Below are 12,577 nucleotides of genomic sequence, written 5' to 3' on the forward strand. Positions count from 1 at the left end.
CTATACATATACTGCTTTTACGTATATACGCATAGACCTACACATCGCTACACAAATAGGTGCACGTGAAAGCATAAAAACAGAGGCATATTTACGCTCGCATATTAAAGCCTACACAGGAATAATTATATGCATGTTTCCTGTATCTTGTCCCTGACTACTGGCTACTTGATCTTTCAGTGATAATAACCTACGAGAATTTCATCCAGAACTTGAATATAATTTTTATCGTGTTAATTGATGATAAATATTGTTTGCCTGGGGTTTCAGAAAACACACAAACACATGCATATACTCGTACACACACACACACACACACACACACACACACACACACACACATATGTGCACACACACATATGTGCACACACACGCACACACATACACGCACACACACATACACACACACACACACACACACACACACACACACACACACACACACACACACACACAGGTTGAGCTATTTCCATAACTTGTATCAGAATTGAAAAAGTTTTTAACATTTAACTGTCTGGCAAACTAGATGAACAACGAATATAGCTGAAAGAGGATACCGTAAATGAGGTGTTTTAAAATTACTGAATCAATATAAATCCCTCTAGTTGTGAAATATAACGAGACCTTTTCGGTAATTTCCACTTTGAAAGTAGAAAGCCTAATTCGAAATTATTAGAAAAATTAATTACAAAAAATTAATTGACATGCATCGGGAAATTCTGATTTTTGTTTGGAAGCAAAAGAAAAGGATGTTCATTTCGATCTATTCTGATTCAATTGCATCTCGTCAGCTGTGTATACTTTAAATTTTAAATTATTTTATCGTTTGACATTAGTTTGTTTTTTTTTCAAACAGAGCTGACAAACTTTCAACGGACATAAAGAATAAATAAAATTAAATGTACTAAGCGATATAACTGGCATAGTGACTAACATATGAATAACATCAAAGCAGGCTTTTGAATAGCACAGCAATGCCTGCGCCCCAAAAGATACCTAATCTTACTTTCAACATGATTTTGATTCGTAATTACTGGCTTAGGAGGCCGCTTCATAGAACTGAATTTATTCTTCTACAACTCCGTATCATCACTTGTAAAAAAACATTATGGTAATACTGCTTATTTATAGGTTGTCTTCTAGTTTGATCCAATTGAAGAGTGGTTAATGTAGTCTTTGCATTACATATGTATTGATAGTCTTAAGTGGCATATATACGGAAGATTGGAACGTGAAATACAAGTCAATATTTATAAATACTTAAAAAAAAAGTAATATTCAGTGTTGGAAATATAACTATATAAGACGAGTCATAAACCTGTTTTAATTTCGGCTGCCAAAATATTGTCATAACAACTGGGAATGTAACAACAGGGAATTAAATGAGTAATAGAATGAGAATTCCTGTGCCATGGATAAAAGGTGTATCGGTTATTGTATGCGTAATTTATATAATTATAAAGATGAAGGTATGTTTTGTGGGCTTATTGGCAATAGTGATTTAACGTAGGGTTGTTTCAGATAATAAATTCAAACCTATCGATTTTTCAGAATGGTTCACTATTGTATTACTTAAAACTGGAGTTGTGCTCCAAAGATTCATATATATATATGTATGTGTGTGTGTGCGTCTGTATGTTGTGTGTAAGTCTTCATTTTCTCTTTTATTTGCTTCATGTTTTTGACTGCGGCCATACAGGAGCACCGCCTGAAAGTGTTTTAGTCGAAAAAATCGCACTCAGTAGACTTATTATTTGTAAGCCTCGTATCTATTCTATCGGTCTCTTTTGCAGAACGGCTAAGTTACGGGGGCATATACACGTCAGCATCGGTTGTCAATCGATGTTGGGGACAAACACAGACACACAAACATATACATACTTCCATATATATATATATATATATATATATATATATATATATATATATATATATATATATATATATATATATATATATATATATATATATATATATATGGATAGATAGATATATAGCTACATTGATAGATAGATAGATGAGAGAGTTGGTATGTGAAAGCACGTGGTTGGGTGTATAAAAACAAAATAGAGTGAAAATGCAACAGAAGACTTGTGTTATATGGTTAAAGTATATATTTAAATCTTTGTTAGAAAAAAGGTTATAAAATGTTATAAAATTATTGCATAAAGTAACATTGCTTTTGGAGAAAGAAGCGTTTTCGTATTTTCTTTTCAAATTTCTCAAATTTCTTTACTGATCTTGTGTCATCATTTCGATATGAAGTGAAGTATGAGAGTTCCACACAGGGGAAGGTAATCAGGGATTTTTTCGATATAAGGGAGATAATCAAAAAAGGTTTTATTAATTTAATATGATTTGGTTTAGAATGAATAGAATGTTAGAAGTAGTTAAGTTTTGCTTTATATTTTTTTCAGTACGGTAAGTTTCCTTATTTAAAATTGCTAGAAATGGTTAAGTTTTGGCTTATATTTTTCAGATATTTAATCATTGCTAAGAGATTGTAACATATTTCTCTATTTCCAGATAAACAGCTGCTTTTATTTTGGATTTTAATCGTTTCAACGAAACAAAATGGCGATAGGAAAAATAGTGAGTATTTTAGGTAGCGTGTTATTTAGCAAAATGGCCGTTTCTCTTCTGCTTTTTTGTTTGTTTTTTTTTTTAAGAAATATACTTTGATATTCCAAAGGATGTGACATCTATGTGAATGCTATAATAATCAACAGCCAAAAAAGAAAAAGAATAAAAGAAAAATGAAACACTGGAAATATGAGAACAAAACCAAATAAAATGTGAAAAAGTAAAAGGTGAATATCTTGCGAATAGATAAAATAGAAGTACACACACACACAAACATGAGCACTAAGATATGCGCACACTCACATTTATTCACTCAGTCACACAGATATAAACATTGATAAATATGTGTGTGTGTGTGTACGTATGTATATATATATATATACATATGTATACTGATAAGATAAAAATCAAATGATCTGAGCTTATTCAAATGACGGAAATAGCATATATATCCTGATGTTATATACACTATTGAAGACAGTAGAGAAATGATCTCTATCGACCTGTGAACTATGGATTGCACCTTACAAATAACATCGCATATATTCAGTTGAGGTCTAAATATGTACACACATACATATATACCTATGCATATGTGGATGAGTACATGTATGTGTATGTGTGTGCATGCACCTGTTAGTGTGAAGATAATAAAAACGCCATTGTCAAACAAACTCTGTACATATACCTCCATATATACCGAAATATAAACAGACTCGAGCATAGGAATAAATCAATATATTTCTCAATGCTGTGTTGACTTACAACTTGGTGTATCTGTATAAGTTCACAGTCAAACTGATCATCATCATAACCTCATAGATACAGTTATATTTATTTCAATACATGTATATCTGAAATCAACAAGTCTAACCAGTGAGACTTAGACATATATGTGAGATATAAAGTTCAGACATCGAAACATAATTAGCTTTTTTGTGAAACTACCTTATCTACAAGGGAATGCATTGCCATATGTACGTACGTTTGTTATATAGTTGCATGTATGACGGCACGTGGCTTAGTGGTTGGGACAGTGGGCTCACGATCGCAAGGTCCTGAGTTGAATTCCCGGCGACGCATTGTGGTTCGTGTGCAAGACACTTTATTTTCACATTGCTCTAGTTCATTCAGCTGGGAAATAAGGGTAGTACCTGTATTTTAAAGGGTCAGCCTTGTCACACCTTTTGTCACTCTGAATCTCTGAGAACTACGTTAAGGGTACACGTGTCTGTGGAATGCTCAATCACTTGCACATTAATTTCACGAGCAGGCTGTTCCATTGATCGTAACCGACGTAGTTCTGCTTTAGTCGTATGTATATATGTATGTATGTATGTATGTATGTATGCATGTATGTATGTATGTATGTATGTATGTATGTATGTATGTATGTATGTATATGTATAAATCTGTTTTTATGTAAGATATGTTCTAATTTTCAAAATTCCAGCCGGTCACAAACAAACCAACTAGGGTTCATTCTTTGAATCAAGACAATTTTAAGTGTCAGTGATGAAATGTGCTCATTTCAGTCAGTGCAAGATATTCTTATACTTGGACGTAGGTATCAGTGTGTGACTAAGAATGTCGCCTCATAGTTTGGTGTTGGGTTGATTCCCGCCGTGCAGTACTTTGCAGTAGCGTCTTGTACTAAAGCACCAGGTAAGTAAATTTGGTGGATGAAAACTAAGCGGATGCTTTTCGTCTACATACATATATGCATACGTACATATGTGTTTGTGTATTTATACAGATATGCGCGTGTGTTTGTTTCTCACCGAATGAAAACCGCTCTGTTTTTTTGTTTACGCTCACGTATCATAGCGCTGCGGCATGAATTGACAGTAAAAGTAACCACCTGGCGCACAATAAGTACTGCACGCGAATTTATCGGCTAAGTTTTTTAAACCAGCGTCTCAGCATTGCTGCACACTAATAAATACAACCAGTAAAATATCAAAAGAGAAGGAATCTCATGGGTGTATGTATATATAAGACGGATATGTGTGTTATACTTATTTTATATTTGTGTTTGAAAAACCTTGTGACCATTTTTGTCTCTCGGTCCAGGACTCGTCGATAGATTATCCTGTGAAAATGAAAAAAAATATCTTTATTTTATTTTACTACTAACCGATTGGTTTCAGAATATTTCAACTACAATCTTTTATTACGTTCTATCTTAAAGTACCTCATTATTTCTAGGCGTTTATGATAATCTCTTCATACATAACTCAGAATGGTTATGATAATAAGAGATGATAATGTATAACCAACATAGAGAGCTTTAACGTTTGAAAATACTTTATTATTTGTTGTAAATATTTGCATTTTTACAACCTTAATCGAAGCAATCACATCTCTAGGGCCGTTGACCACCAAAACAGTTCATTCATTTTATTCTTTGTCGTTCAAAAGAATACGAAGCCTGTTGTGTTTGACAGCGACCACGTCACAGAATGTTGACGGTATTTCCGACATTTATAATAGACTGCACTCTTAGAAAACAAGCGACAACTAAATATAATAGATTTTGCGTGTCCTTGAATGGTGAAAATGAATCTTTCACAATGTGAGACATTTATTTCAATGTAACATTATATTACGTGTCAAATCTTAGACATGATAAAACTGAGGAGAAAGTATTGCACTATGGCTGAAATCCGTTTTTGGCCAGTGTTGATCGCGTGACAATAACAGAAATGTAACCGAACACCACTCCATATATCACTGCATATCACAACACTAAATGTTGATGAGAAATAAATGAAAAGTACAAATCGACTGCGTTTAGTGCTTTAGGTATAGTTTGTCAGCACTAGTAATTTGTCAAAAATGAAAAAGTGATTATCCTACTAGCAGTAGGATAACTCATTTGTAGTATGTCTCGGTTTCACTGGTAACCTGTGAAATCAAATTTATTTTCTCATTGTACTGGCAGGTTGTGATAGTGTGTATATTTTTGTCACGATACTGCGTATTTCAAGTGAACTCGAAGCTGAAGCCATTAACAATGTACCAAATATATATACATATGAGTATGTGTGTATACGCATATATATATATATATATATATATATATATAATTGAATCGAAACAGTAAGGTAAAAAATTGGATATTAATTAATATCAATTTAATACCAAGGAACAAGCACATTAAAAGAATCAAGGAGATTTCTAAAAAATATCTGAGATATCAAAGGATTATTGTATATGTATATACAATGGAGACCACTAGGTGGACTGTTAATGTGCTAGAAGAAGATCACATGTAATGTGTCTACTAAGACCGAACTGTTCTCAAAGGAAATTTAGCGAAGTAACGAAAACGTATACGGGCAAGACAAGTGAAAATTACATAAATATATACAGTTATCAGTAAACTAGTTTCGAAATTAACATTTTCTTACCGAAAATATCTATTTCTCATCAGTACAGACCGCTAAATAAATATAATTCTCAGAACCGTATACTAGTTGTTCCCCACGAATGAAGCACGCGTACACGGTTCTGTTAATTACATTTATGGTAAGATACAAAAGTCTTCGTTTTTGCGCGCTCAATCTGGAAATATCTCTGCATAAAGTGGTTTCCGCATCGAATATACCAGCTTTGAGAACGTGGTTATAGTTAATTAAATTAAAACAGTAAGGTAAAAGTTGGATATTAATTAATATCAATTTAATACCAGGGAACAAAATCATTAAAAGAATCAAGGAGATTCAGAAAATGTTTATTTCGAAACTAGTTTGCAGATAATTGTATATATTTATGTAATGTTCACTTGTCTTACCCGTATACGTTTTTGTTCCTTCGCTAAATTTCCTTTGAGAACAATTCGGTCTTAGTAGACACATTACATGTGATCTTCTTCTAGCACATTAACAGTCCACATATGCCCCCCAATTATTCACTCTGAGATTGAAATTTCTCAACCACTATGTTTATAAGACAACCTCCGCTCTATCTTCAGCCTGAAGGGAATGATTATACTTACTTTAGACTCCACGTTCCCTGTTTTTTATCACTCTCACAGGAATCAGTAATAATGAAATCTAACACTCCTGCATTAAAATCCCACTCACTCCACTGAATACATCAGCATCTTCTATCGGTCTCTTAATTCTAATTGAAGCAGGAGCAGCAGCATGTCTTAAGTTATATTTCGTCCTGCGTTTTAGAACAGGCATCTTGCCATTCCCTGCCTCCAGCGCAAACCACCATTCATAATGAGCTTACATTTGTGAGGGAAGAAACATGGCTGCTGGTCACAGCCAGACAGTGTTTTGCATGATGATCTTAAAATAAGGAATACAACAGCAACAAAAAATCTTGTGGGTTACATGTTGGGGGATTACCTGTTCAAAAAATCTTTGGGGTTACCTGTACTTGAGGGTTACCAGGGGCAAATTGTAAGTCGGCATATAAAATCAAGCCTCTCTTATTCCTCACACTTTCTCGTCTGGCGGTAACTGGCGGTAGCAACACAAGAGTAATCTCCAACAATATGTTCACGAGATGACATAATGCTTAATGAAGACAGTGATTTTATATTTTTGTATCATGGTGTCATTGTTCCTGGCAGTACGAACAGTTTTCTTAAAACGAGAGACTAAATTTAGATACCTGTAATAAGCTTCAGAATATATGGCAATTCAGTGTTTCAAACTCAATGAAAAATTGAAGGTTTCTTTGGTGTCTCATAATTTTTGCAGAGAGAGATTTAAAGCAAATAAGAATGTTTCATTCCTTCATGAAATTTATGTTCTTTGGTAAGCAGCAATCATATTAGAAACTGAAAGAGAAAGAGTTCATATAACTGGAAAAACGCTCATTTCATTTTCTACAATATACTTAGAAAAATTGCAAGAGATTGCTTCATGGGTGATCCATATCAAATATTAAGCATTGTAAATAAAAGGCATTCAAACAAGAAATGTGAATATTGTTAGACAAACGCACGAGAAACCCTGCCGTTAATGGGGAAAATGGCTAATAACATTGCTTGATAGATACAATTATATAATATACTATATATAAATGCCGGTAGATGGCCTCTGTGTTTAAACTAAATCTTTGGTGAGCCATCATTGTTTTCCAGAAAAAGTAACAAGGATTTATTCAAATAAGAAGAGGTTATATGAGTGTATCGTATAGAAGTAAGGACGTAGGTTATATGTCTTAAAATACAGGTGAGATCGAGCACTACTGAAAATATTACACCCACTCATATATAGGAGACAGATAGATTCAATTAATGTAAAGGTAAGAATATCATGAAGAAAAGAATATACAACTAGAAATATTTGTTTCATTTTAGAGAATTAAAACGCAGAGGGAAGGTAAAGAATATATAAAGAAAACATAAACAGTGAAAGTTTCTATACAATTGATTCGATAAAGACAAGAAGAAATGCGACTGAATTAAATGAAGACGAATAAACAGAATTAGGAAGGTACGACATATATATGTATTCTACGTTGATCATGAGCTATGTCGCTAATCCGATTTTAGCGCAAATTTCAGTATAGATGAACTGATACTCTCATTCACTCAGACACTCTGATCTACAATATGTTGCCCTTAGATTGAGGGCAACGTGACATTAGTTCAATACGATAAGATAAAATAATAATCGTGTGTTAAGTAGACTTCATATAAAACAAAATCATTCTACAAAACACTACGAGGTTGACGAGTGAATAAATAAACTAAAATATATATCTAATGATTATATTTTGTTTCATATATACACCGCAAAATATGTAATTGTTTAAAAGTTTAATATACCTTGTACTCAAAAACAATAGAATATCACCTTTATATATGTATATGTATGCCTATATAGATGGGTGTCTTATGTATTATGTAAAGTCGTCGTTAAAAGTATGTTAATTTAGTGATTTTGTCATATATTTATTAATTTATTAATTATTATCAAGCGTTTTACTACCTATAAGTGCCCTGTGCGGCGAACATCAGACAATTCCTACATATATGTCACCGCAGTTCACTAAAACCTTATTCTAAATGTCATTGATGGGTAAGAATTGCTGCTATCTCTAGTGACCGAACGTTCATCATTGACAAGACGAAGGAAATTCGAAATCACGCTATCGAGTGGTCTCGTCGCTGAAGGTGGCGGGGAAAGAACTTCTCCGCTAGCGATATAAACAAGCGTGTATTTTGCACTAAAAGCTAATGTGAGATTTTCTCTCATGGTATCTACCGCAGTATATCATCTCAATATATGGCCATAAATTAATAAATCAACAGAGGACACAAATCTTCTGAGAGTAAGCAGTTTACATGTCAAGTTATATATACTTCTGGAAATGTCTGAAGTGACCAATGAGATATGCCGAAGAGTATTAATGGATTTCAGCGTTATCATCTATGAGATGGAAACGAACATGTTTTGAAAGACACATAGACTCACTCACACACACATACACACAAACACATACATACATACATATCTACACACACATTCACATATACATACAGACGTAATATTTTGCTAAATCTTGAAGTGTATTGTTTGTCTATTTTGGATTTACCCTCTTTTTCTCTATATATGTTTTCATTTCCCACCAGAATTCACTTTTTCTCCATCCTTCTTATTTCCTAGTTCGCTGTGAAACCATTGTAGATAGTTCATAGTTAATAAGTACTTTACATTAACTAAACGCCATTAACATACTATCTCATTCAACTTCAATATATAAAGCACCCCTCATTCACCCACAATAAAATACCTTGTTTTGCCACCTTTTATGCTACGACCTTGATGTATAAGCGGCAGTTTTAGTATTTCCTTTCCAATCTCTTTCTGATATGACAAATGTTTAAAATAATATTCATAATGCATGTTACAAATTTAGACATATATCTCGTTTACAAATTCATGCTGGTCCATGAAGAATTAAATACACGGAATTTTCCCAAATAGCTTTAACGATATTTGAAGTATGAAGGGTTCTTATCATTAGGAGTTCCGTTGTTCAGTTTGAGATCTTGAAACCCGGATGACTGATCTTCACTTCAATTTCGACAGCTGGTGATCAGGGTTATCTTGCGTAGTTTAATATCTATAGTTGCCCTCTGTGAGTTACATCTCTCTCGTAGTGAACGTGTCTTGAATTAGAAACCAATTGCGATTTTTATTTCAATTAGAATCTACAATTAACGTACTTTCCACTAGTGACTCCAATTTTGAAAGTGTAGACTATGGAGATATACTGTAACAGATTCTGAAAATGATCAAAATATTCTGAACGGGTAACAGTTATCCAGAAAATAAGAAGAGATTTTGTATGATCTTATAAATCTTACAGCTTGTGCAGTAGAGTATCCGGCCACAGGACGGACATTCAAAATGTGCAGTTTTATGTAGTCAATGTTTGATTTTATGTATTAACTTTATATGATGCGATATAGAACTGTTATTCAGTTTACACTCTGATTTTCATGGGGTTGTAGAGATTGTAGAATGTCCATGTCTCTTTAGGACTTGCTTTTTAACAGTAGACACAAATGAATTTCCATAACTGGAGGAATAACCCTTGGATTTCAATTTATATGGTAAAAGAAAAAATTCTCGCTCATAGTAAATATATATTTGAATAATTAGAAGAACGAAGACAAGTTTTTACGGGGACAGGCAACACGTATATGCAAATTATGCTTCAACTATAAACGTTAGTTTAATTTCATTTCATGCATAGCAATCGTCATATATTTAAAATATATTTTCTGCAAAGTATACCAGAATTTTACATAATGCTGTATTCGTCTTATGTTAGGAACAATGCTGTAGTTCTAAATTTCTTACTTAGATTACTAGCTGAGTATACCTACGGGTCGACGTGCAATGTATCTTATGTGTGGCAGAGGGGGAATTTGATTCCCCATTGTAGGATTTTATCATGTTTAAAACTCAGGTTGTATTATCAGTCATGAACGAAACTAACATGTGATCCATCAAAAAATCTTTTAATGTTCGTGAGCAAATGTTTCCATTTTTCTCCACTGCTTTCTAAAATTATATAATCGTTTTCGGCAATTTGATATGACGTTTTTATTTTTTCAGAATTATTCAAGAACCTTGAAAAACACCACAGGACTTGTAATAATGTTGCTACAAATAGTAAACAGCACGTGTTCTTACCAAAGATTGCGAATACAGATTGATAGAGAATTACCAGGTGTTCAATCAGAAAAATTAACATAGTTTGAAATTACAAACGTCACGAAAGTGATGTATTTCAATGTTTGCATAAAGTCTTTTATGCTAATTAAAATGCTGCAACCAAAGAATTTCACATATGTGAAATTGCAGTTTCTTTTCGGGCGACACACGGTTTAGAGCGAATAATCCCTTTGTAATTGTAATTATAGAAAATACTAAACAAACATTTAAGATTAACTGATTGAAAAGTTACATACAAAGAAGTTATTCTATTGGTTCCTGTTGATTCAGGCATGTGAACTGCATAGAAGGAGACAAATTATATTCAGACTGTTGAATCTTGGTCGATAAATGAACTGCATAGCTGAAGAAAGGTATTCTATTGTAGCTGATAAGTGAACAATAAAGCTGTAGAAAGCCATTGTATTGTAGCTGATAAGAGAGCTGAATTGTTACCGTCTGTATACAATCATTTGAATTGCTCTATTATAACGTGACCGTTTAAGTAGCTGGTCTGCCGAAAGATGAAATTAAAACAGCTTGAACTGGCGTTGCAGCAATTAACAGTATATGCAGACTGTGAACAGGGGGTAGTGCCTGGCTTTTAAAATCCCTCTGAAAGGGTGTCGAAGCTATTCGCTTAATAGGTAGCATAATATATGTTTAGTCGGGCAGCTAGTATTTCTTTTTGTCGCATTGTTTTATAAAAAATTGTTTTATTTCTGAGGTCTGTTTCAAATGGCAATCACATCTCTAGAAATAGTAGCCTCCCTGGATCCATGGGTTGCACCAACACACTCTAGTGAAAAACAAATCCGAATTCGGCGTTGCTGCAGGCACACTGCACACAGGGCAGCCATCAACAGAAAGCGTACAGTAGTCTAGCTCAGCTGAGGAGGAGGACAGGAATTGGTGGCAGATTCCTTGGCATGAAGTTGTAGATATTTTTCTTGAATTCGGAATCCTCAACATCTTCATTAGTTACACAAATACAGCTACCAGTGTTCAAGCAGTATACATCTCGGATCCAAAATCAGCGCGGTTCTGGCCATTTTAGGATAGGAAGACTAGGAATATGTGGGTGAGGTATGGAAGAATTGCATCAATCCAGATCCTAGAGCACGCAGATATTGTTGAACTTTGTGATAACGGACGTGCAATTTATTAACACGCTAAAACTCACGCCGGAACTCTAGTACGAGCTATAACCATAGAAACACATCTACTACTTCTTTTAAACATTAACAATGTCTGGTTTCTCGACATGCCGGTATATCGACGTCATAATTAAAATACAACGAAAAAAAGAAGGAAATCGTCTTAGATCGGAAACCTCTTACAATTAAACACCAACTTAGTGTGTAGCAAGTTTATGTCTACCATTATTTTTCAGTTATGTTTAATGTAACTTAATTTCGCCTATTTACTTCAGTTTACAGCGGTATCCTGTTATTCTCTCATTGTATTCCATCTATTTATTCGTACAAATATGATTTAAACCACTTCGCCCTTCTTCAGGACTGTCTACTTACCCCATCTATCGATCATTCTCTATCCCTCTATCCTACTCTCTCTCTCTCTCTCTCTCTCTCTCTCTCTCTCTCTCTCTCTCTCCCCTCTCTCTGTCTGTCTGTCTCTCTCTCTCTCTCTCTCTCTCTCTCTCACACACACACACACACACACACATTTCCCACAGTTGTATCCTAATTTGCCCATCAGTCCCTCGAGCATCCGATCCATCTCGATTTATCCATTTCACTAATTGTCTATCAGTCTAGTTGTCTCTACCCACCTATCCA

General features: G+C 34.0%; 1 long non-coding RNA gene across 1 annotated transcript; it reads right to left on the reverse strand.

The window, feature by feature from the left end:
• Positions 1 to 4,589: 4,589 nt before the first annotated feature.
• LOC106875231 (uncharacterized) lies at positions 4,590 to 12,043 on the reverse strand. Its single transcript, XR_001410094.2, has 3 exons — positions 11,036 to 12,043; positions 7,213 to 7,381; positions 4,590 to 4,675 (listed from the first exon to the last, which is right to left on the reverse strand). It is a non-coding gene; the product is annotated as an uncharacterized LOC106875231 (long non-coding RNA).
• Between the last annotated feature and the right edge of the window lie 534 nt (positions 12,044 to 12,577).

The sequence above is a fragment of the Octopus bimaculoides genome, chromosome 3, assembly GCF_046866305.1.
Source record: "Octopus bimaculoides isolate indiv1 chromosome 3, ASM4686630v1, whole genome shotgun sequence".
Lineage (NCBI taxonomy): Eukaryota > Metazoa > Mollusca > Cephalopoda > Octopoda > Octopodidae > Octopus > Octopus bimaculoides.